Source organism: Parasteatoda tepidariorum, chromosome 5 (assembly GCF_982258835.1).
Source record: "Parasteatoda tepidariorum strain Cologne lab strain chromosome 5, Ptep-v5.0, whole genome shotgun sequence".
Classification (NCBI taxonomy): Eukaryota; Metazoa; Arthropoda; class Arachnida; order Araneae; family Theridiidae; genus Parasteatoda; species Parasteatoda tepidariorum.
Genome location: NC_141759.1, coordinates 23751904 through 23775814, shown reverse-complemented (window position 1 = coordinate 23775814; position 23911 = coordinate 23751904). Strand labels below are relative to the sequence as shown.

Below are 23911 nucleotides of genomic sequence, written 5' to 3'. Positions count from 1 at the left end.
AAAGCTCTCTTTATTTTCATTTGGCGGTTATCTTGGAATAGATCGATTTTCTTTTTCCTAGATTCCGAATAAAATCTACATCTAGAGAAAACCGATTTTACTTTTTAAGAAAGCCATTGTATGACGTTTGATTTTTTATTTGTTTAGAAAGAAAGGATTTATTGGCTCTTGCTTCTTTCTTTTTTGTCTTTAATCGTCTGCAGAATTTTTTTTCGAGGGCGCAGCCTACTTGATAAAATAAATTAAATATCATAAACTAAATTTAAAAAAAAGGAGCAGAAATGTACGTTTATTAACAAATAACATTATAAAACAATTCGTGCAATTTAGATATTGTGAATTTTCAAGCACTAATAAAGCGATATTTAAACTTTTTCATGGTGTGTAGCGTTTTTAAAAAGTGCTTATCGGTGCTTATTTTCGTTTTTTAAAAAGCCATTAAACGTGCTTTTTTCTTTGGATGTTTTAAAAAGTGCTTAATTTTCCCTTTTCGAAAATGAAATTTTTTTCTTTTCGAATTTTCGCCATGTATTTCGCAAAAGTGCTCTATTCAAAGCTTTCACAATTCATTCAACCACAATCTATTTCAGCTTACCGTCGGTTCATAGCGTATGAAAGCTCCAAATCATTTTACAGATTTGATAAAATACATGCGAATCTGCATGTGCGTATAGTGAGCTGGGTTTGGTGAGATTATTGCACTCTCACGTGTAACTCTGCTGCATTTTGCAAGATATTCTCAATTTTAAGCTTCATTTTCCACCCTCTGAAATCGAACCGAAAAATCTCTTGATCATTTTTTAATGACTAGTATAATCAAGGAAAGAGTTCTTTGTCAAAAACTAATTATTATATCACGATCGTGTAAAGTCTTTGAAAATTATTTTGCATTTTGTTAATGTATATAATGCTTAAAAATATTTTTGAGTGCTTAAAAAGTACTTAAAAGGTGCTTATTTTTTGTTGAATAATTTGACTACGCACCCTGTTTTTATATACGGTATGTTTGTATTTACATTATTTTTAGCTATAAGTTTTAAGTTATCTAAACATCAAGTATTAAAAAAATCATTTACTAATATCGTCTTTAAGATTAATATTCTTTCTACTATCATATGGTGGACAAAAGTACTAGTACGCTTTTGATCTCCATGAAAATCTGACTATGAAGCTATTTATTTTTCAGTTTGTTTTAATAAAAACAATAAAGATAGTTCTTTATCGTGCTGATTACCATGCAGATAAATAAAGAAAAATCTACAATCCAATTTTAGTAAGAAGTAAAAAAAATAATTAAATGAAAGAAACTAATTTTTCTTTTAAGTTAGTTTAAAAGCGAATTAAAAATAACTTTTTAATTCGCTTTTAAAAATAAATTAAAAATAATTTTTTAATTTATTGCAAATATGGTACCAAAATTTATATTTATTGTAATTGTAAACAAGTTTTATTTTATTAATAACCCGGCTGATTTAGAACATTAAACTATCCAAAGTAGTGGTGGAATGCAGTGTAAGGTAATACAAATATGCTGAGAAAAAAAAAAATATGTATATATATATATATATATATATATATATATATATATATATATATATATATATATATATATATATATATATATATATATATATATATATATATATATATATATATAAACAGACCCGAAAAATTGGAGCTATTGACAGATTAATGCATAAAATTAAGTATATTTAACTATTCTTATTTAGAATATTTTAAAGCATTTCGTATATAGAAATAAGACAATTTTCTGGGAATATTACTCTTTTTTTTTACTAGGTAATTGTTCTAAATATGATTGTTATCATTCGTCTATTTAACACTATTCTTTCTTTACTAATGTCATTAATATATTCAGATACTGTTCTTATGCACGCTACAAATATAAAATAAAATGAATAGAATGGGAACGAAATTATCATAAATCAAGTAAAGTTTACATAAAGAAAAATTAGACATTGAATTAGTTCTTAACCAGCAGATATAAATACCATAAAAACTCCAATAATTTAATTAAAGCTTCTAACTCAACTCTTTTTTTTTCCTTATTTTTAGTTAAAAACTTATTTTTTTAATAACATGCAAATTTTTTAAAATAAAAATTATACGTAATTTAAATTTTTTTAAATAAATATGTTGTGAGCGAAAAAGAGAAAATAAGGATTCTTCAATTTTAAATTCTCGATCAATTTTTCTTCTCTTTTTTTTTCCTACTTACAGTGAAAAAAAAGCACTTTTCCTTGCTATTATACCCCTCGCCCCCTACAAGAAAATAATTCTAGATAACTGATAAGTAAAACGGCATTCTGGAAAATGCTTTTGTTTTGCAAGATGTAGCTTGTAATTCAAGAATAAATTTTATGTAAAATTTTCCATTCCGAATTTTTATTTTATTTTATCCCTTATGTTGAATTTCTGCTGCACGATTCCGAAGTAGTGCTGCCATCTATCCTTAATGATTGCATACAGTTAAGGACAAAAATAAAATTTATTTTTCAGTTAATATGATAGACGATAATTGTTTCTATGTGAGAGATTTCAGGATTAAAACTTCCTTCATATGTCAAATAAAATTGCGCAGACTAACCAATTGAGAATGAATTTATTCAATAAACTTGAACTGAACTAGATCACGTACTACTATATTAAACCTCAATGTAACTCATTTTCTTGATAAGGATTTATCTTAATTTTGAAAAAACATAGAATTTATTATTAATTTTAAAGTTATTAATTTATTTTCAAGGGGACTGCTAAGAGGAATTTATTTTATACATTTTAAACTTTTTGCACTGCCCTGTAGTTCATCTTCAATATGAAATAGAGCAATAGAATGTTATTAAAATAGAAATGACAACATTGTCGAAAAGGTTATGTGGTGAAGAATACAATTAATTAAATGATGAGCTGAAAAAATTGTCTAGATGAAACGAGTATTTGTTTCGATGAAAGGAATGTATCGGTGATAACTGAAATTGAATCGATGTTTTTAGAAAGTTTTATTGATAGCCTGAGCCATGTATAGTATAGTGATTTAGAAAAACCGTCTTGAAAAAAAAAAAAAATCTAGATCTGGCTAATCATGTTCAAATAATTTGATTATTTTCTTTTTCTACTAGAATATTTCATGCAGAAAGAATATAATATATTACGTTCCACCCTTTCGTCCCCCGCTCCGGATTAAAAAGATTATATTATGCGCTTATTTTTTTCATACCAGATAATAAAGTGTGAACATTGTTATGTTTATTTAAAATTCAATTAATATAAATAATAATGAAATTTTCAGTTTGTTGCATTGAACTACGTTCGTTCAAACTTCAGAACGAACAAAATGAATCATACGAAGCAATATAGTACATAATCGAAACATAATTATTAATATGAAAATTTTGTATCTACCAGTCAATACGTAGTCTCTGAAAAACCCATATATATAAATGTAAAATTTAAGGGAGTGTTTATGAGATTCGTTCAAGGCTTGTCATCGGAGCTACGTAAGTGTCCATCGTGACATACTATGCTCTGGGGAAAGTCCCCGAACCCGTGACAGAGAGTGATCGTGTCGCAATCGGCATTGTCCCACTCTCGCTCTCTCTCTAACTGAGAAGGCGTATGCCTGAGTGGGAGGAGCTTCAAAAGGAGTGGGAAATTGTTACAGCTAAGCTATGCAAGCAAGACTGCTCGAGTCTTAACTGAATGGGGCTTACTCAGATCGGATCTCAAATTTTTTATATAATTTTTGTGTTATTTGAAATAATAATTTTGTTGCTTTGTTATTTCGCCTTTTTATCAGTAAATTCATGTAAATAAAAAAGCCATGCATATTACAATTCACTTCGAAAGCATGATTATCATATGCTATTAGTACATCCAAGTTAAGCTTTTAACAAAAGTAGGCGTTACTTTTTTGAGTATCAAGGCTGCTTCAGTCACAAAAATTTTCCTGTCCTCTATTCCAAATTCAATGGTATTTGAGATTTTTTGACCTAATTAATCTATAAGAATGGGACCATGATTTATATTTAACTGGGTACTAAGCGTCTAGAAGAGGCCTATATCCTGCTCATCTTGAAGTTGTATTATTGAGGTGAAGTCAATGGAGTATCTGAAAATATTTTGGGTAGAAAAAATAATATTGGGCCACTGCTTTGCCGACATTGTCAATGGAGTAAGAAGTTACATTTGTACATACAGAGTAGTATTAACATTAAAAAATGACATCACCAATAATATCAAAGGTGATGTTTGTGTTGACAGAAGTGTAGTAACGTGGCAAGACTAGAATATAAAAGTATATGGAATATCTGCACAATGTAGTAATTGCAGAAAAAGTGCACATTAAATTGCATAATAATGAACACATTAAGTTGAAGGAGTATGGTGAATATAGCAATATTAGCAAATTAATTTGCATGTTATACTTGTGCATACAGAAGAATATTAATAAAATGACATCAAGGGGGAAAAAATCAAATCTTTCTGTTGCTTTAGTTCACGAATTCAGATTCACTTTCAGATTCGTATGAGATTCTTAAATTACTAAACTAAACTGTGCAAATCTGTCTGGGTGCTTGAGACTATTTGCTGCCGATGCGGCCCTTTACTCATCCAATATGGCAGTTCGATGGTGATGCAAAGGAATAGAGAAAAATGAGTGATGATACATGTGATAATATACATGTGGTGTTAAAATTATAAGGTAATACATAATATAATATAAAAATTCTAATTGAATAAAGAGTTCGACTTCAATCAAGATACAACTTGTATGATGAAAGAAAGATTTTTATTTTTATATGTTACAGATGTTTTATATCAGATGCATCATCACTGTAGTAGTATGCTGTAATTGGGTACTTGCATATCAAGGAGAAGAAGATAACGGATATCCACACGTGTGACCTATAACTACAGCGGCAGCTGATTATTTATAAGTTAAGTGGTATGTTAAACTCGAACTAACTTTCTCCACATTAATTATAATGTTAATTAACTTGAAGTCAATTAAATAGAGTGCCATATCGCCCTGCAAATTTGTTGAAATATATTTTTTTCTAGTGTACGTCTTTTACTTAACTAATTATTTGTTTTACGTATTTTATTGTAACCGGGGTGTATTTCTGTCTTGTGTAACTGGCATCTTCGTAGCATAATTTATTTATTTATGTTCTAGACAGCTTTGTGTCTGTTTTTGTGTTAAATAAGAAATATAAAGTGAAAGAATTGAAATCTTTGTGAAAGAATATAGAATGTGTCACTTAAGAGAACTAATCCTAAACGGGCTTTACCTACTCACAATATAATGGAAAGAACAGTTGCTAACGTAAACAAAGCCATGTTTCAACAACCAATCAAGATTGAGATATCCTCACTACGTAAGTTGCAGGTATCCAATTGTCCGCATTGTTCTGTTATATATAGATCTTAAAAGGAAAATATTTCTTTGAAATTACAGATGTTTTTTTCTTTGAATTTTACGTTGAGTTCAGCTATATGCCGGTCTATTGCTTCAATTCTGAAGTCTCTGTGTATAGTTTCATTTTTAACGAATCATCTCGAATTTGTAATTCTTCTTAATATTTTATTCTAATGACCGAGATAGCCTGGTTGGTTGGTTCGAAAGAACGGGAGTTCGAATCCAGCTAGTCAAAGAATCCCCGTGCTTTAAATCGTGACTGGTGCATATTAAATCTGACGTGGTGAAAAAGTCCTCCAAGTTCCAATTTCAAATAAATACCTCTGGGGGTAACAAAAAGGGAAGGGTAATCAATAACGAAAACAAAACAAGTTTTTATTTAAACAAAACAAGTTTCATGTTTTCTAGTTCAGATTATTTAAATATTAAACATTACAATACAACCAATACAAGCTGATGATTAGCATTTGATGGTTCAATGGTAGACTGATTCTATTGCACAGAATATCAGCGCTCTAGTGGGGACATTTCAAATTAACCTAATTTACTACTACATTTCTCAACAGGGGGTACTGAACCAGGAGTTCTACTGCCTCCTGGATTGGGTTCAAAATTACAAGGATATGGAGTTGAACATTGGTAGCCGTTAAATCAAATTTGGATCGACCGTTCAATGACGGTTATGAAATAAAATATTTCATTCTCTTAGAATATTAATTTGAGTCATATTTATCTAGACTTAGAATTGTTCTGGTTACTTACTATCAACCCTGGTAGACACTCTCTGATTCATCGGATCTGACATGACTCAAAAACATAATATGCTAGCCGAGATGCTAACTGCTCCGGACACGCCAAAATAATTAAAAAAACGGTAAATAACTACAAAGTAAATTTTGAAAATATTTGACAATTTTTGCTTGCTTTTTAAAAGGTATAGCATGACATAATTATTATAAAGTGGTGAATTATATAAGCCTACGAATTATTTAGAAATAGTGGTGGATAAAAATCTACTGAATTGAATTTATTAAACCAAGAATCACAATTGATAAACTACCGTTTGAAAATATATATAATTTCTGTCCGGAGCAAGTTGACATCTCTGTGCTAGGCATATTGTCTGGTATAGTGTATTTGGATGGCCCAACTTCCCCGTGACTGTGCGCAGTTTCTGGTGAGTTGCTCACCGATTACACCAGTCTGTTATATATGATTGGTAATAAAATGAAAAAAAGGGTTAAGTATAATATTTACAATATGGTTCGATTCCAGCCGGCCGAAGACTCCCCGTGTAGTAAATGGTGACTGATGCACGTTAAATCTGTCGAGTCGCAAAGTCCTCCATGTTCCCATAACGAATCAATACCTCTGGGTGTACTGATCCAGGAGTTTCCTTACCTTCTGGATTGGTTCAAAATTACAAGGCTACGGAGTTGAAGATTAGTAGTAGTGAACCCAAAATTGGGTCGGCTGTTCAACGACGGATACAAAATTAGATAAAATATTTACATTATTTCTTGGATAGAATACCCTTCGATAAGAAAAAGGCTGCCAACTCTTACGCATTTGGCGTAAAATTTTATTTTCATATTTAAAGTGGTAGAAAATGTATACTATTTGTTCTTTTATAAACTTAATTTTTAAATGATTTTGATCACCAATGTTTTTAAGAAAATTAAGCACATATATTAATCTGTGTTACTATCATAGTTGTCAGCTTAAGCTTTTTCAAAAACAACGTATTTTTTTGCTCAAAATTAAAATTTTAATTCCTTTATTATACCACTGGGAAAAATCATAATGGAAGGGATTAAAAATTGGCAGGTATGCTATGTGTAAAATTTTCATTTAAATCTTTGCTTAAAATATCATTAAATTTTGTCTTGTTGCATTTTTCTGCTTTATTAAAGAAATTGGCATTCAATGAGGTAATAAACTTAACGCATATTTTTTTTACCTCAGTATTTTAAAATTCTTTTTTTTTTATTTTGTATATTTAAAGCAAATTTTTTTTAAAATATGTCAAATTACAGTGTTATATAATTAGTTTCAAATATCTATACAATGCAAAAATAACGTTAAAAAATTTCTTTCTTATTTGCGACTCCTTATTTTATTTATTACCTAATCCAGCAATTTTTATTAAAAATTGCTATTATGTTGATATTTTAAATAAATTTCGACATTATATTTGAAAAAAAAAAAGAATGAAAAAGCTATGAATTAATCAAAAAATCTTTTTTTATAATTACAGTTAAGTTAAAATTATAAATACATTTTGACATTATATTCGATTAAAAAGGAAGGGTAAAGCTATCAAATAATCTAAAAATAAATCTTTTTTTATAATTACAATCTTGTTGAAATTATAAATAAATTTCGATATCATAATCGAAAGAAAAAGCTGTAAATTAATCTAAAAATTCTTTTTTATAATTGCAATTATATTAAAAATTATAAATAAACTTTGGCACCATATTCGGAAAGAAGGAAGGAAAAAGTCAGTAAAAATTGTATTTAATGAACAAAGCATCATTTGTAAGATCTATTGTGATCTTTAACAAATAGCTCATCATGTTCAAATGAGGTTTCTCCTATCAAGTAACTAGTAGGATATAGATAAGATAATAAGAAAAATTGAGAAAAAATCAAATCTAAAAATTTATAACTGAAAGCAATACCACTTTTTAATGATTAATTTATTATTGAAGTATTGCACTGAACAAGGATCGTCAGCTTTGCGCAGAGGCAGTGTCATAGCCAATGAGGTTCTACCGAGGCGTGACTATTGCTAGTTGAAAACTTTTCCCAATACCCCGCCATGTCGACGTGAAAAACCGTCGGCAGAGGCAATTTTTGGGAACCTCTTCGGAGGTTTATACTAATAAATCTAGGGAAGTTACTTGGAAGGTTGATGCTGATTGCCGCAATTCCTCTCGGCTCAAATATTTTACTTGATGGCTTGGGATCGTAAGTTAAGGATCCGCCCACTTTATATCTTGTCTGATTTCATCGTTATATTATATCGCAGAAGCTCACTAAACATGAAGAGGCATTCGACGTCGTGAGCGAAAATGCAAACATGAGATAGAGTTGTAAAATTGAACAAAAAAATGGTTCCACTGTGTAATAATTTACTAATTGATGCTCTTTGAAATTTAGCAGAGATTAGTACGCGTTACGTTTCATAGCACGATTATTTAGTATTCTGAGAAAGTGAGAGTTGCGTTTCGTAGTAAATCAAAACTCTTTGAGTTCAAGTCACCGATTTCTCTTGAAGAAAATTTTTGTGGAAAAGTTTTTGATCGAAAGAAAAAAAAGTTAAATTAATTCTTTCACAATTTTCGGATTACGAAATTTGACTCGACTTAAGAAAAGGGCGTAACTACATATGGCGATGCGAATGTTAAAAATGTCAATATCTATTTAATGTATGAGCCAATATTTTTTATTTTATGTGTTATTACAAAAAAAAAAAGTGAAGACGATATAATTAAACCATTAAAAACGCTGAAAAATTTGTATATGTTTTTACAAAATGGAGTAAGTTGACATTTCTGAGAACAGCAGATTCGTGTAAAATACTGTTTCACTCTAAATGTATAAAATATAAAGAATCCATATGTTGTTTGTTTAGATCATTCAAAACAATTTCGATATTTTGCTTTAATCATGGTCCGAAAGTAGCATCAGTAGATTGGTAAATATATTTAAACAATCCCAATAATTTTTTTTATTGTTCACAATATTTTCTTTAGGGAAGAAATGAATAGAGATTATCTTATTCAATGAGTATATATTTTTAAACCATTTACGTACAAATGATGTAATTTTTTTTTATGTGTATGAACCACTTGTTAAGTGAAGCATATTCAATTTTAAACCAGATTTTTTTGTTGTTTTAATTCATTCGAGTGATATACGTAGTACAAAAGTGTCTCCATTTTTGTAGTACGTAGGGTGGGTAAGGAAAAGGGCGATATTATATTTTAATTTATGTCGCGATATTTTAACGTCATATGTTTTTAAATATTCATCCAAAAAACTAAACTAAAATAATTTTAATATACATTTGTATTTTTCCGAACGAAATTAGTGTTAAACTCACTATATTCACAAACGAAGTAAGTAAGATCAAGTACTTCTAGAAATGCAACTAAAAATTTGTTCCCGAGTGTAATTATGTAAAAAGAAACATGAGCAACCAGAAGAAAATATTCGTACCAGCAAATAAAAAAAAAATTCTAATAATTTTGTATTTTTATTTTGGTTTCTAGTTATGCAGCATACAACTGCCTTAATGCTAATTCATCCCTCCCGATAGACCTAAAACGCTTGCTGTACTTACAATGTCTAAGGCCTATCCTTACTTATGCATGCCCCCCTTGGGTTAATATAATTAACAATACCCAGATAAATAAATTTGAAATAGTCCAAAACAAAATATTGTGACGCATCACTAGTGCACCTCGCTATCTACCAAATATTAACATTAAAAACGACTTAAAAATAGACCCAATCATGAATTTTATAAACAGATTAAATGTTAGTTTTTATATACTAATAGTGAAAGGACCTAATATATAGTGGGGATGTATACAATTCCTCAATTTCTTCACGGGAGTGAAATACTGATATGATAGAGGTGAAAAAAACAAAGTTACGATGCGAAATAAGTGACAATATAAAAGTTAGGTATAAAGCTAGGGGTGGCATGCTCGCGAGTCGAGGATCGCCCTTCTGTGACAAAGGATTCACCAAAGTCAAAAAACAAAGACCCAGGTGGTTTTAACACCCTGCTAAATAAAGAACTAATTGTGGATATGAAGAACCCCATAACTGCATTCCTGCTCTTAGACTGCATACCATCAAAGTACTATAAAAAGTGGCCCCCCTTTTTACATATATGGATGCTCGCAGAGAGAGGAAATGACCTTGTATGACCGGAGATGCAACTGCCTGGAAAATCATACTGCAAACTTTACTGGGTGCGAGGCACGCCCCAGTAAAAGGAGACCATACAACAGAAACTCTACTCCAACTTCCAGTGCCCATAGACTTGTTAGCCTCATCAGTGAACTTAAAGATTTGCTGAAAGATCAAGAAGTGCTACATCTGCTCACGACGACATTAATACAGGGAATACCCATCCAACTGATGTACTACTGCAATCAACTCTTGCCTCACCTCATCATGGACTTTTATTTGAACTCCTAACTTAGAACTTTGAACTGCATATGACCTACTAGTTTTATGCCAAAACAGAATCGATGAATCGGTTAGAAGTGCTTCGCGCTTAATGCCGAGATTCCACTCATATTAAGCATCAAGTTAAGAACGAAGTGAAAATTTAATAAGTTTCTCTGCCTTCCTTAGTCATTTAATTTGCTGGTAGCTAAGTTACTGTTTTAATGTATTAATTTTATTAATTTAAACTTATTTTCCACTTCATTACATTCAAATGATTTTAAAGTGATCTCTCGTTTTAAAGCTTTTATCCATCTGGTATCATTTGACGAGCGAGAGTCGTCATGCATTTATTTTGAATAAATACAGAGAGGACAACTGCTTCGGATACGGCAAAATAATTTATAAAACGGTAAATAACTACAAACTAAAATTTGCAGATATTTGGTTAATTATGTTTACTTTTTAAAAGGTTTAACATGACTTAACTATACGACGACGACGATCTGTAATTGATATAGTACAACGGTGACCCATTAGCTTTAAAAGTAAATAATTTTCCACAGGAGGGCTGTGAACGTCTTGTTGAAAGTAAAGGCTTGGAGGTTTATCTCTACTTCTAAAGGTTTTCCGGTGAGTAGGGATCATAGTAGGGAGACCAGTTCCTGATCTTTGAGTAACTGCCGCATCTCCTTGAAGATCAACAGGAATCTAGGAGCTGAATCAGTGGGTTTCACTGGCTTGGCTGGATTTCCTCTCAGCTTTCTTTTGGGTCTTGCACAGCAGCCTGAAAAATAGGCTGGGTGCAAACCAGGGCAATTGATACATTTTGCCGGCTCGCATATCGGTTTCGTACATAATTACGTAAAACGTGCATCGGCATTCCAAGACTTTTACGTGTGGCCGAACTGCTGACATCTGTTGAATCTCGTGGTGGCCGCCACGAAATCTTTCCTTCCGAACTGGTGTAGTCAGGAGCTGTTCAATGTTAAAGATCTCTCGATGTTTGGTGGTAACTCTGAGAATGGCTAGGAAGAGGAACACTTGAACATTTGTAATTATGCCTAATTTATGTCCTATTTAATCATTGTAGAAGTCATCTATTCATCTGTAAATCCAGTTGCTTAATTTGATTAACTTAAAAGTGTACTTTAGCGTCAATTGAAGTTACTTATTATGCTTAACTAAATTCATTAATTTTGAAACCCCTCTGTGTCTCAAGGGGGTGGTATGTTTAATTCTAAAGCCCACAGATGGCGCTTTGTTCATCCCAATTTAATTGTCCTTTGACCTTTGAGAAAATAAATAGTGTGTGTATATCGATTCCTGTGTGTGCAGTGTTTCAGTGTTTTCGAGGTATAATTAAATTTTCTAAGTACATTTCCGATTCCAGTAAAGTGTGGCAAGTTCTAGCTGATTTGTGAGATGTCAAAATGGAGACTGTTAGACAAGAGACTGTTAGACACTCCTGTTAAGATTGAGAAATTTCGTGGCGGGAGCCACGACATACAGTGCTACCGATGTCAAAAATACGGACACACACAAAAGACTTGCACTGCTGAGCCTGCTTGTATGAAGTGTGCCAATGCACACTTCGCGTACACATGTACAAAACCAACAAGCGAGCCCGCTAAGTGTGTAAACTGCCTAGGTGAGCACCCAGCTTGTTTTTCGGGCTGTGGTGCAAGACTTAAAAGAAGACCAAAAGGAAGATCCACCCAGCCCAGCAAAGCCTCAGACAAAGCTACCAGATTTCTGTTGTCATTCAAGGAAATGCAAGAGCTACTCAAGGATCCAGATCTGCAGAATTCACTCCGATCTCTGCTGCCAGATAAGCCTTAGACCCAGAGATCTCCCTCAAGCCAAACCTGTTTTTTCAAGACGTCCACAGCCCCCTTGTGGAAAATGCTACTTTTGTTATGCCAATAGTCACCGTTACCTTAGGGCGAATTACAGATGAAGAAGTGAGGTGCCCGCATTCGCGGGCAGGTACTTCGGCCAAATTTATATCCAAGTCTAACGCCCGTATTCACCAACACGGATTACCTCCGGGTAATCTATGGGTAAGAGTAAAATCACGAGTTTAGTGCGAAACGTTATTCTCCAGCCGAAATTTCGCCAAACTCGCAGATTTCATCGACAGTTCTGACTCTCCGGGTAACCCTCCGTTTTTGCCGAGTTATCGGAGGGTAACCTATTCACGAGGAGCTTGTAAACAAAAAAGATGGAGGATTCTATCGCTGCGTTTGAGCTTGAAAATCTTGAATTTCTTGAAACTGTTGAAAGAAGGGAAAGATATGTCCCAACTATCAGAAATAATGACCTAGAAGAGTTAGATGAAATAGACTTTTTTGAAAGATATCGTTTCTTAAAACCGACGATTGAAGAACTGATCTCCAAAATTGGCAGTAAGTTGGTATCTGATACAGATCGGAACAATGCCTTAACTCCAACGGAAAAAGTTTTAACTGCTGTAAGATTTTAGGCATTTGGAAACCAGAAAATAACATGTTTATATTATATAACAGCACGTGTTTATATTATATACAAAGTTACATGATTTTACCTTGCCCAATCAAAGGCCTTGTTATATTTCCTGCAAGAGTTAAACTCGAGTTGTGAAATCCTCTGTTGAAAACGGTTGGAGAATAAAAAGCGAGGGTTAATCCGAGAGTAACTCTGAACCTTGGATATTCCGATCCCAATTGTCCGATCCGATCTCCGATCCCAATTGTCCGATCTTGGAATTCCGATCCGATTATAATATAATTATTTAGCATTCTGAAGAAGTATATGTTACCGTTTCGCAGTAAATAAATGTATACATTGCTTAGTACGGTGAGCAAGAAGAAGCGAAAAATTGAAAAACTTTTAACTTTATGTTTGCATTATGTTCTAGGAATTAATAATTATTGTTCAAAAGTCTAATAATTAATGTGTATATGCTTACGGGGGAGATAGTTATAATGGTTTCTTTATTTCAATATTTAGCTTTCTTAGGTTTTTGATAATAGCTTTAGCTACGTTATCATTGGTAGGAGTGGTGGCTGATTCATTAATAAACTTCTGCTTTGATCTTTCCGGATTCAGTCTGACTAACGAATGATGCTGAAATAGGCAAAAATTTAACTCAAAATATTATTAAATTACCTACCAGTAATTAATTACAAAAAATTTTATTATAAATTTTAAAATTTTAATTTAAGTCTGCAACATACCTGCCAACTTTTAATCCCTTCCATTATCATTTTTCCCAGTGGTATTAAAAGGGAATTAAAACTTCAATTTTAAGCAAACAAATACGTTGCATTTGAAAAAACTTAAGTTGACAACCATGATAGTAACGTATATTAATATATGTGCTTAATTTTTGTAACAATGGTGGTGATCAAAATGATTTAAAAATTAAGTTCATAAAAGAAAAAATAGTATATATTTACTACCACTTTAAATATGAAAATAAAATCTTCCGGAAAATCCGGAAGAGTTGGCAGGTATGTTGCAACATCAGACGAAAGTTTCATAAAGCCTTTTGCCTGTGCCACTTGCTTAAGTTGGAGCGCGAAAGGTGTGCTAAAAATAAATTAGATTTTGTGTATTGAATTTCTTCATTATCAATCTCTCTTTTTTTGTTTTTTTTTGAGGTTACCGGTAACCATTAATCTTTGGTTAAAATTTTGACTAGATAGCTCGAGATCGTAACTTAACGATCCGCGCGCTTTCTAGCTTGGCGGACTTCATCGTAATATTATTTCACAAAAGCTGATTTAAAAAAAGCTTACTAAATTTTCTTTTTTGGGATCTAAGCCGAAGTAACCGAAAATACAAACTTAAGATAGAGTTATATAATTGAACAAAAAAATTGCTCCACAGTGTAGGCGTTACCTTTTATAGTATGATTACTTAGTATTCTGGGAAAATGAGCGTTACGTTTCGTAGTAAATGAAAATTCTTTGGGATCAAGTCACCGATATTTCATAAAAATTTTTTTTTTTCAAAAGTTCTTGGTAAAAAAAAAGTTTAATTAATTCTTTCACAATTTACGGATTATGATTAGGGACCAATTTTGAAATTTGTCTAGACTAAAGAAAAGGGCGTAATTACATATGGCAGTGTGAATTTTAAAAATGTCAATAACTTTTTAAAGTATGAGCCAATGTATTTTTATTTCATGTGCCATTACAAAAAAAAAGTGAAGACGATGTTATTATTATGACTTCTCTGGGAATAGTAGATTAGTGTTAAAGATAGTGTTTCACTGGTAATGTATTAAATATACGGAATCCATATGTTGATTGTTTAGATCAGTGATTCTCAACCTCTGTGGCGCCAAATTCTTAAAATGTGCCGCCAAATATTAGAAATGATACAATAAAAATTATAATGCTTTTTTTTATTATGAGTAAAGTTTAAATTAAAGAAAAGTGTATATATATAATACTTTTTATAATTTTTCCACGCTTTAACCGGTGTTTAAATTGTATATGACACAAAATTTTAAAAAATGTTGTAAGAGCTAATCATCAAAGTAAGCTATGCAATTAATAAACAAATTAACAAAGAATAACTAAAAAAAAACAAATATTTAAAAAACAAATTAACAAAGGATAACCAACAAAAATTAAGCTAACAATTAATAATAAGCAAAAAAACTAGTTAACAAGAAATCACAAAAAACTAACAGTCCTAACGTAAAAAAACTAACAGTTAATAACTATAGAAACAAGCTAAGAATTAATAACTAGCAAAAATATAAATAACTGCTACTAACTAATAAAAAATTGGTCGAAAGAAATAATTAATCCCTTAATAAATGTGCTTTTGTAGTACATATTATTTTATTTCACAATCAAAATTATTATCACAAACTATTTAACACAGTGTAAAATAGGTAATTAAACAACTTTTAATCTAATTTTTTTCATTGTGTGCCGTCAAATTTCGAAATCGTTCAAAGTGTGCCGCAAAAAAAAAAAAAAAAAAAAAAAAAAAATAGTGCGTGGAGTCCCTCAGCGCGGAAGAAGTTAAACTTCGCAACCTGCGACGTTAATTGTAGAAGAATCAGTACAAGCGACTAGGGACAGGACGATTCCATAATGCAAACGGACTTAGAAAATTTAGAAAGGAGAAAATGAGCTCGATATCGGGAAAACGTTGCTGGTGAGAGCTTTAGCTTAGCAAAATATCGACTTATTTTAGAGCCAACATTAGAAGTCAAATTTCGGCGGGATTTTCTGAAAAAAAAACTTAACTAGGGTTATCAAAAAAGAAAGAATTGATTATTAGGCTTTACAGAGAAGACAGTCAGATTTGATTTTTTTTTATCTTCAAAGAACGTTTTTAATGCAGAGAGGTACGTACCTCAGTATTGTTGACAATTATCGGTCGCTGTTCCAGCAATTCTGTACATGTTGGAGGATCGTGAGGGGGGGGGGGATCGTGAAAAGAATTCCGTGTATAAACCGGGCAGTGGCATTTGACCTTAAAAAACATCAGTGCAGGGAATACCGGGCAAATGTGTACCGGGCAATGGCACTTAACTAGACCTTGTGCAGATTTCAGACATTTACCAAAAGTCTAGTCAACTAGAAAGTGTAGACAAGCGGTATACACTACACTGATGTTTTTTTAAGGTTCAGTGCCATTGCCCGGTATGTATTTGCCCGGTATACCCTACGCTGATGTTTTTTAAGGTCAAGTGCCACTGCCCGGTATATATTTGCCCGGTATACGCTACACTGATGTTTTTTTAAGGTCAAGTGCCAATGCCCGGTATATATTTGCCCGGTACACCCTACACTGATTTTTTTAAGGTTCAGTGCCATTGCCCGGTATGTATTTGCCCGGTATACCCTACGCTGATGTTTTTTTAAGGTCAAGTGCCATTACCCTGTATAATTCTCACATTTTATACTTTGCCTAAAAACATCCAGCATTCTATACAATGCCGGCGTTTCATACTTTGCCGGTTACATACATATATTAAGATCTAACTAACTTTAAAGTAAAAAAAATTAAAAACAAAAGCAAAGCAGATAACAGTAATAAAAACAAAGACATAACGAAACAATTCAACAAATAGCATATTTTATACGAGTTCGAAAATGACAGCAAACGTCGCAAAAAACAAACATAAAAACAAATGCGAACGGTGACGGTAAACCTTTGAAATTTAGCCAATACGCCAAGGAAGCGAACAAAAAAATCCCCAATATTCTCAGTGTAATTACCCTCTTTACCTATTTTTACTCTTCCGACGAAACTCTAAGTTTTTAACATAATGGAATCGTCCTTCCCCTAGTCGTTTGTAGAATCAGCAGTCGTAGAAGGATCACTAGTTCTATTCAACGACTCTTTTTCCTGCTCCGCTCGCTTCCGTGCTCTGTAATCACGGTAATATTGTGCATTTTTCCTCGTGGACCTCTTGAACCAGTGCTTGTGGTTGCCTCATTGTCTCGCCCTCGAAAATGTATTTGTATTAATAATGTATGCGTCATAATGTAATTTCAAAAGAGAAACAATCAATTGATATTCACAAGAGACGTACCTTGACATAACCTTAAATCCGTCGCATTGTCCGTGGGAATGTTTTCACTCATTTTTTACAATTGTTATCCACTAAATTTGAAAATAAAAAATACTACCCTATTAAATTATATGTGTATCAAAACAAACTAAAAAAATATTTATAGAAAAACAATACTTTTATGACTTTTATTATTTTTATGCTAGTGAGAACCAAAAGAATATGGAAATGAATGAGGGAAAACTGGATCCTACCACGTAATTTCCCGGTCAATAAAAATGTAGCGTTAAACGTTTAACGCAACCTTGTTGGTTGCAAGTTGCATAAGAAGTATAACTTCAAAAAAAAAAAAAAAAAAAGGTTGAGAATCACTGATTTAGATCATTCAACAGAGTTCATTGAAAAAAATTTTGATATTTTACTTTAATCATGATCTGAACTGAATCATCAGTAGCTTGGTAAATATATTTATACAATCCCAATATATATTTTTCCATTGTTCAAAGTAGTATTTTCTTTAGGGAAGAAATGAATAGAGACCATCTTATTCTATGTCTATATATTTTTAAACCATTTACGTGCAAAAGGTGTATTTTTTTTAAATATATGAACCACTTGTTAGGTAGAGCACCATATCATACTTCAACTTCAAAACAGATTTTTTTTTTTTAAATTCATTTGATTGAATACTAAGTGTCACCATTTTTTTAGTACGTAGGTTGGGTAAGGAGAAGGGTGATAATAAATTTCAATTCATGTTGCGATACTTTAACGTCATATGTTTTTAAATATTCATCCAAAAACCTAAACTGAAAATAATTTTGATATACATTTGTATTTATCTGAACGGTGAAATTTGATATACTCAGAAGCGAAGTAAGCTAGATCAACTACATGCAAAAATGCAATTAAAAATTTGTTCCCCAGGGTAATTATGTAGAAAGAAACATGAGTAACCAGAAGAAAACATTCGTACCAGCAAATAAAAAAAATATTCTATTAATTTTCTATATTTATTTTGATTCCTAGTACAAATTCATTGTTGTAATAACTAAAAACTGAGTTTTTAGTATATTTTTTAGAGTATTATTAAGATTCTTGAATGGCGATGATATCGGCTTCTGCAAAGATGTTTTGACTCAGTCAGTGGCTTTTATTTCTAAAGCTTCACGTATTCTATTGAAGAATATTTAATGTGGTAGTCGACATTATTTATAAGAAAGAAAAGTTTTTTTTTTCGAAAATGTTCCCTGAACACCTGAGGAAAGTCCTCCAGCAACGATACTTGTTTTGTGCAGGTGCTCTAAACTAAATGTTGCATGGAGCCGCCAACTTGTTGAGTTCCGATTTTAACTCAGCACGAGTTATATATTCTCCTGCTTTGAATATCAGTATATGAGGTTTTTTTTTAAAAATACTATTCTTCTATCTTCGCACAGCGGAACACGGTGGATGGAATTTACTTCGATTAGTTTTGATTAATTTACGAGTGCAGGACAATCTCGCTGATTAGGGCTATGAGGGCCATTGCAATTTCGTCAACATGGGTCTCTGGCGCACTGGCCCAGATGTTCGGAAAGAAGGCGTCCACAGTCTCCGCATCTAACCCTAAACCCCAACAATTCTTGCATACTGTCTTGAAAAGTTTTTGCTTCGTATAATTGGTACCAAAGAAGGATTTTCTCTGGGACAACTGTACCTAAGATGTTAAAAAAGATTATGGGCCTTTTTTTTAAGAGCCGACGAATTTCTAGACCCCCTGTTTTGTTTTCTGAACTCCCGGTTAATGTCCGAAACCGATGTTTCAACCGGTAAGTTCCGGAGGATCAATTTGGTTGCCATAGATTCTAGAGACATTTAGCCAATACCGGAACTTCCAGGATTGTGTTTACCTCTAAGATATGTTTCGCAGTTTCTAACCTTGTTTTGGATAAGGAGCGACCCGCTTCGTTGAAAACATATGCTTTTGATTCTTTTGGTCGGTGCAAAAGCAATTAAGTCCACTTTGAGGTGTGCCGGTTAGGTTTGTGGTGTAGCACAAGATATGTCTTTTGCTTCAATGCTAAATCATAATTCTGTTGCGCAATTATTTTTTGCTTGAACGAGTATATCTTTTATAGGCTCTTTGGAGCTCCACTGGTGGTCTAAAAGTCTGGTCATTTTTGACCAGATAGCCCCCAAAAAGTAGAGAGTCTAAGTGGCTTACCCGTTTCTTGGTAATCCTGAAATAAGGAGGACGCTATTTATCACCTTGCATCAAATTCATATATGCTCACTTGTTGTCCTAGCAAAAGTAATGCTGCACTGAAAGATTACAATAATTCGAGAAACTTCAACGTGGCCGGTCTTGTATTTGTTAATTCATTTGTTGTTAGATATGCTCAGTTTTCAGGGGAACGAAGTGAACTTTAAAATCTAAGAAACACCAAAAATCTTAGTCTCAAGCTTTTAACATACCCTCCAACTTATGAGGATTTTGAAAATAATTCTTTCTAGTGGTAGCGAACCAAAGTAGAAATTTTTAAAGCAAATGGATCTCTCATAAAACTTTTATCAGAACTTAAGAATCTAGCCATATGGTCTGCACTTTTATAAGTAATAGTGGACAAGTTACGCTAAAATTAATTTTTTTTAAATATTAAGACATTAATTTTGCTACCGTCTGAAAAGAAGATTTCTGAAACTACGGAAATTCCGTAGCAGTTGGAGGGTATGTTTTAATAACAACATTTGCAATATTATATGCATTGGGTACTCTTGCGTTTCAGTTAAAAGTAAGTTTAACAGAAGAAAAAAAATTAATTCCTTTAGAATTATTATGCAAACTCCTGCAAACAACAGCACATCAGAACATTAAACTATCACTCAGTGGCAATCACTCTTTCTCAGCTGAATACATAAACCTTTTGATTTAGTGAAAAAGGTTTTCATCAAAATATTGCTGGTACTAGCAGCTAATTTATTAACAAAATTAAGACAAGTTGACCAGTATTTTACGAAGTAAATTTTCAGGCAAGTGTAATAAACAGGAATTTTAAAAATATCAGTCATTTAAATTTTTTCATCGTAACTATGAATTTGTATTATGTTTTTACTATCAGTTGTGTGTGTGTGTGGGGGGGGGAGAGTATCCTCGCACATATCAAACCTAATGTTATGCTTACTTTTTATCGTTTCATACCCTATCTTTAGAACTAATACCTTTATAGTAAAATTTCTGGCATATATAACTTTAAATTTCACCGAGAAATATATTTTTTTAAATAATTTATTGTTTTCAATATTGATTTTCTTATGATGTTGTATAAATATTTTTACATTTAGTTTTACCGTTCAAATTTTTTTTAAAAAAAGTAAACAAAACGTTAAATTTATATTATATATTAATTACATTTTTAATGCAGTACGCCTGCACACCCCCTGACCCTTTTCCTCCCTTATTGTTATTCATAATTCGATGAAAATGTAGATAGCCCTGTGGGCTAGGAGCATTGTAAAATTAATTTTAAATCGGTAAATCGGTTATATATTAGTACAAAATCTTAAAATAATGAGTGAATGAGAATTTTTAAGTAGTAAAAATATTTCAATGTAAAGAAAATGAACTTGAAAAGGAAAGAAAGCGTTAATTGTATTGTTTGTTCAAAAGTTAGTTTAATTTTAATTAATTTCTTGAAAGTACAATCTAAGGTATTCAGATTATTCATGCACTAAATTTCAAATGCCTGCAGAACGTCATCAGCAGAATTGTTATTACTCTCATCTTTAAGTACAATTCAGAATAACTCGTTCTTTAAATTCTTGCCAAGCTTGAATTAAATTTTTGCCTCGTTGTTAATTGCTCCCAAATCAGCCAGAGACTTCTGACTTGTACAGAGAAAAAAGAAATGAAACGAAAAATTATAATAATTATAATCGTAAAATAAATATGCAGCAATTTTAAAGTTTATATTTTTAACAATTCTTAATACGGTGAAAACAACAAATATGGTAAAATAACAAATAGTATGTATTACTATTAACAATATTAAAATATTTAAACATTAAAATAAGAGACTACCAGTAGAAATAAAGTAAAATGTATTTTATATTTTTCAGATGGTTCACTTAAAGCATACTTACTTGGCGTCGGAGTTGCTCTGATCACGGAGGGAGCTCTCCTGGTTGGAGGCCATCCATTGCACTTCGGTTGGCTGACGACTGCCACTTCCGCAAATTGCGGTTGGTTGGGGCGCGTAATTTTTGGTAGTCGGGGACTGCGTTCGCGCTGATCCCTGGTTTTTAAAGAGAAGTCTTTAGTAGATTATTTTATTCCGCAGAGTTTTGCAAATACTTACGTTTATTAATTGACTTATAATTATTCTCAACAATCTTCTATTTATTAATCAATATCTGTTTGCGTGTCAATTATAGATTTCTGAACCATCTAACCGAAATCGATGAAATTCAGTAGACGGATAGTTTGAAGCATGTGGAAGGTCACTGTCCACATTAGAACATTCTACAACGAACCGTTCGAAAAACGAAAAGGAATTTTCAGATTGGTTAAGCGTTAGCCATTCTTTTAAATTTAACTACAGATGATTCAATTTTTCACATATTTTGAAGATAACATCAGTGATAATTGCTAATTTATAGTTCTATTTGATGAGAAAATATTTATTGCAGCACTTATTTAAATGGTTAATTATTTTATATTCGCTATGTCCGATAAATTCAATGAACAACATTATGTGCTAGCACGCGTGATCTACGTCACCAAATTTATACTTTTAAAGTTGTCTTATACTTCGCGGTTTTTTTTAATATTAAATCTCTTAAAACATGCTTCTAAAAAGTTGATTATTTAAAATTAACGGTAATTGAAAAAAAAAAAAAAGAAACATTGATGTATTTAAAGGCAAAATTTATGAGAAAATAGTGCAATTAGCTTATAAAAAACGTAAAAAATCACCATTTTATTATCTAATTTATGATGCTTAATTTGAGTAATATATGCACATTGAAATAAAAAAATAAGTTTTTTGCTGGAAAGCAAAAATAGCGGATAAAAGTGAACTTAATTGACTAGAAGAACCGTAAGAAGTTGTCATATTATCATTGAATACAGTTATGCATAATTAATATCTGTAATACGTATTGAATTGAAAAAAATAACTAACACACTAAAAAGCAAAAATAACGTAGAGAAAATAGTTCGTTTTCAGGAACCGCAAAAGATCGCCATATTATTGATTAATGCTTAATTAATATTGATGATGATAAAAATTAGCTATCTTCTGAAAACCAAAGGTAAGGGTTAATGGGAAATTCCGTCTGGGAAAACCGTAGAAAATCTCTATTCCCAGATGACGCTTAATTAATATGTACTATCGAGGGTAATATGTACTAGTATTATGATAATTGATCAATATTGATAAGAATAATTCAACTGGTTTTCCGTAGTTTCAGAAACTATAGTAGTAAAAATTAATATTTTAAAGAATGTTATTAATATATTATATATTTTAAATGTTATTAATAAATATTATACTAGTGGGCTGCGCCCCCTGCTCGTTTACGCTCGCCAACCCCAGAAAATTGGTCCGCAGTCTTATATGGTTTGCTTCGCAAACCAAGCTCGCTTCGCTCGCTACTAACTTAGGTGCATTGCAAATGCACAAAATTCTAATAATTCAAAACAATCATTCAAATCATATAAAAACTTTTTTTTTTAAAAAAAAAATACATCTTTTTAGTAAATACTAAGTCATTAAAATAAATTTGAATTCAAATAAATGACATGTAATTCGTTAAACCTATTAAAAATGTGCTATAGTATAAAATCTTAAGACAGGGCTGATTGTGCTCCAGAAAAAATCCGGATTTTTCGCTAACAGTGATCCGGAAGTTTCCGGAGATCGAAGGTCCAAACGTTTCAAAAAATCATTCATCACAGAAGTTTCCGGAAATCAAATTTTCAAAGGTGGAACTTAAAAACACAGTTTATTTTATTTGTATGTAAGGGAGAGCCAGAGAGATACTTTATAAACTTATATTCTTGATTAATATTCATGTTTTAGCAGTAAATAGTTGTTATAATCATAACCTTAAGAAAGACAGACATATTTGTAAATTTTAATTACTTCTCCAGGTCATCATAGGTATGTGTAAATGGTATAGGTATGTGTAAAATTTTAAATATATTTTAAGTAAACTAAGAAATATTGAGAAAAAGGGAAAAAAAAACTTGTTTAAATTTTTTTCTAATTTTTCAATTTAAACCATCTTTTTTTTTTTTTTTTTTTTTTTTACTCAAGAAATTTTCCGCAATTTTGACTTGGACTCACAATCACCCCTGTTAAGATAAAATTTCTAAAACTGATATCTCTTTAAAAAGAATAAAATTTTGGCTATAATTAAGTCTATTAAAAATTAAAAAAAGTGAATTGCAATGGAAGAACCTGCATAAACAAAAAAAATTCTAGCAAAACAAATAAATTCGTGATATAAATCAAAAATCGTCAAATAAATTCGTAATATATAAATTCGCATAAAATACAACTTCGTAACAATCATTACTTCGTAACAATACGTAAAATACAAATTCGTAAAATACTTTCGACAAAATGCAAAATAGAAATCTATCGACAAAGACTATCACTTCTGCCTTGCTTATGCTCTCTCTGGTTATTTCCGTTTCCGTTTTTAAAAGCGCTATATGTTGAGCCATCTCAGCTAGATTTGGCATGTGACATTTTTAGCTGCAATCATTG

The 23911-nt window shown here is 31.6% G+C and overlaps 1 protein-coding gene and 3 non-coding genes across 8 annotated transcripts in view; all 4 read left to right on the top strand.

Moving 5' to 3' along the window:
- LOC122272636 (uncharacterized) overlaps positions 1-23911 on the top strand; it is a 114658-nt gene that overhangs the window by 2884 nt on the left and 87863 nt on the right. For 4 of the 5 annotated variants that reach the window (XM_087163527.1, XM_087163528.1, XM_087163529.1 and 1 more), the window contains exon 2: positions 4830-4966. The exons of the other annotated variant lie outside the window; for it this stretch is intronic. The gene's annotated coding sequence lies outside the window, so the exon portion shown is untranslated. The remainder of the gene's footprint in view (positions 1-4829; positions 4967-23911) is intronic. 5 annotated transcript variants of the gene reach the window in all.
- Positions 3488-3743, top strand: LOC147808692 (RNase MRP). Its single transcript, XR_015434395.1, has one exon.
- LOC122270121 (U4 spliceosomal RNA) lies at positions 8178-8318 on the top strand. Its single transcript, XR_006225615.1, has one exon. It is a non-coding gene; the product is annotated as a U4 spliceosomal RNA (small nuclear RNA).
- On the top strand, positions 21271-21433 carry LOC122270120 (U1 spliceosomal RNA). Its single transcript, XR_006225614.1, has one exon. It is a non-coding gene; the product is annotated as a U1 spliceosomal RNA (small nuclear RNA).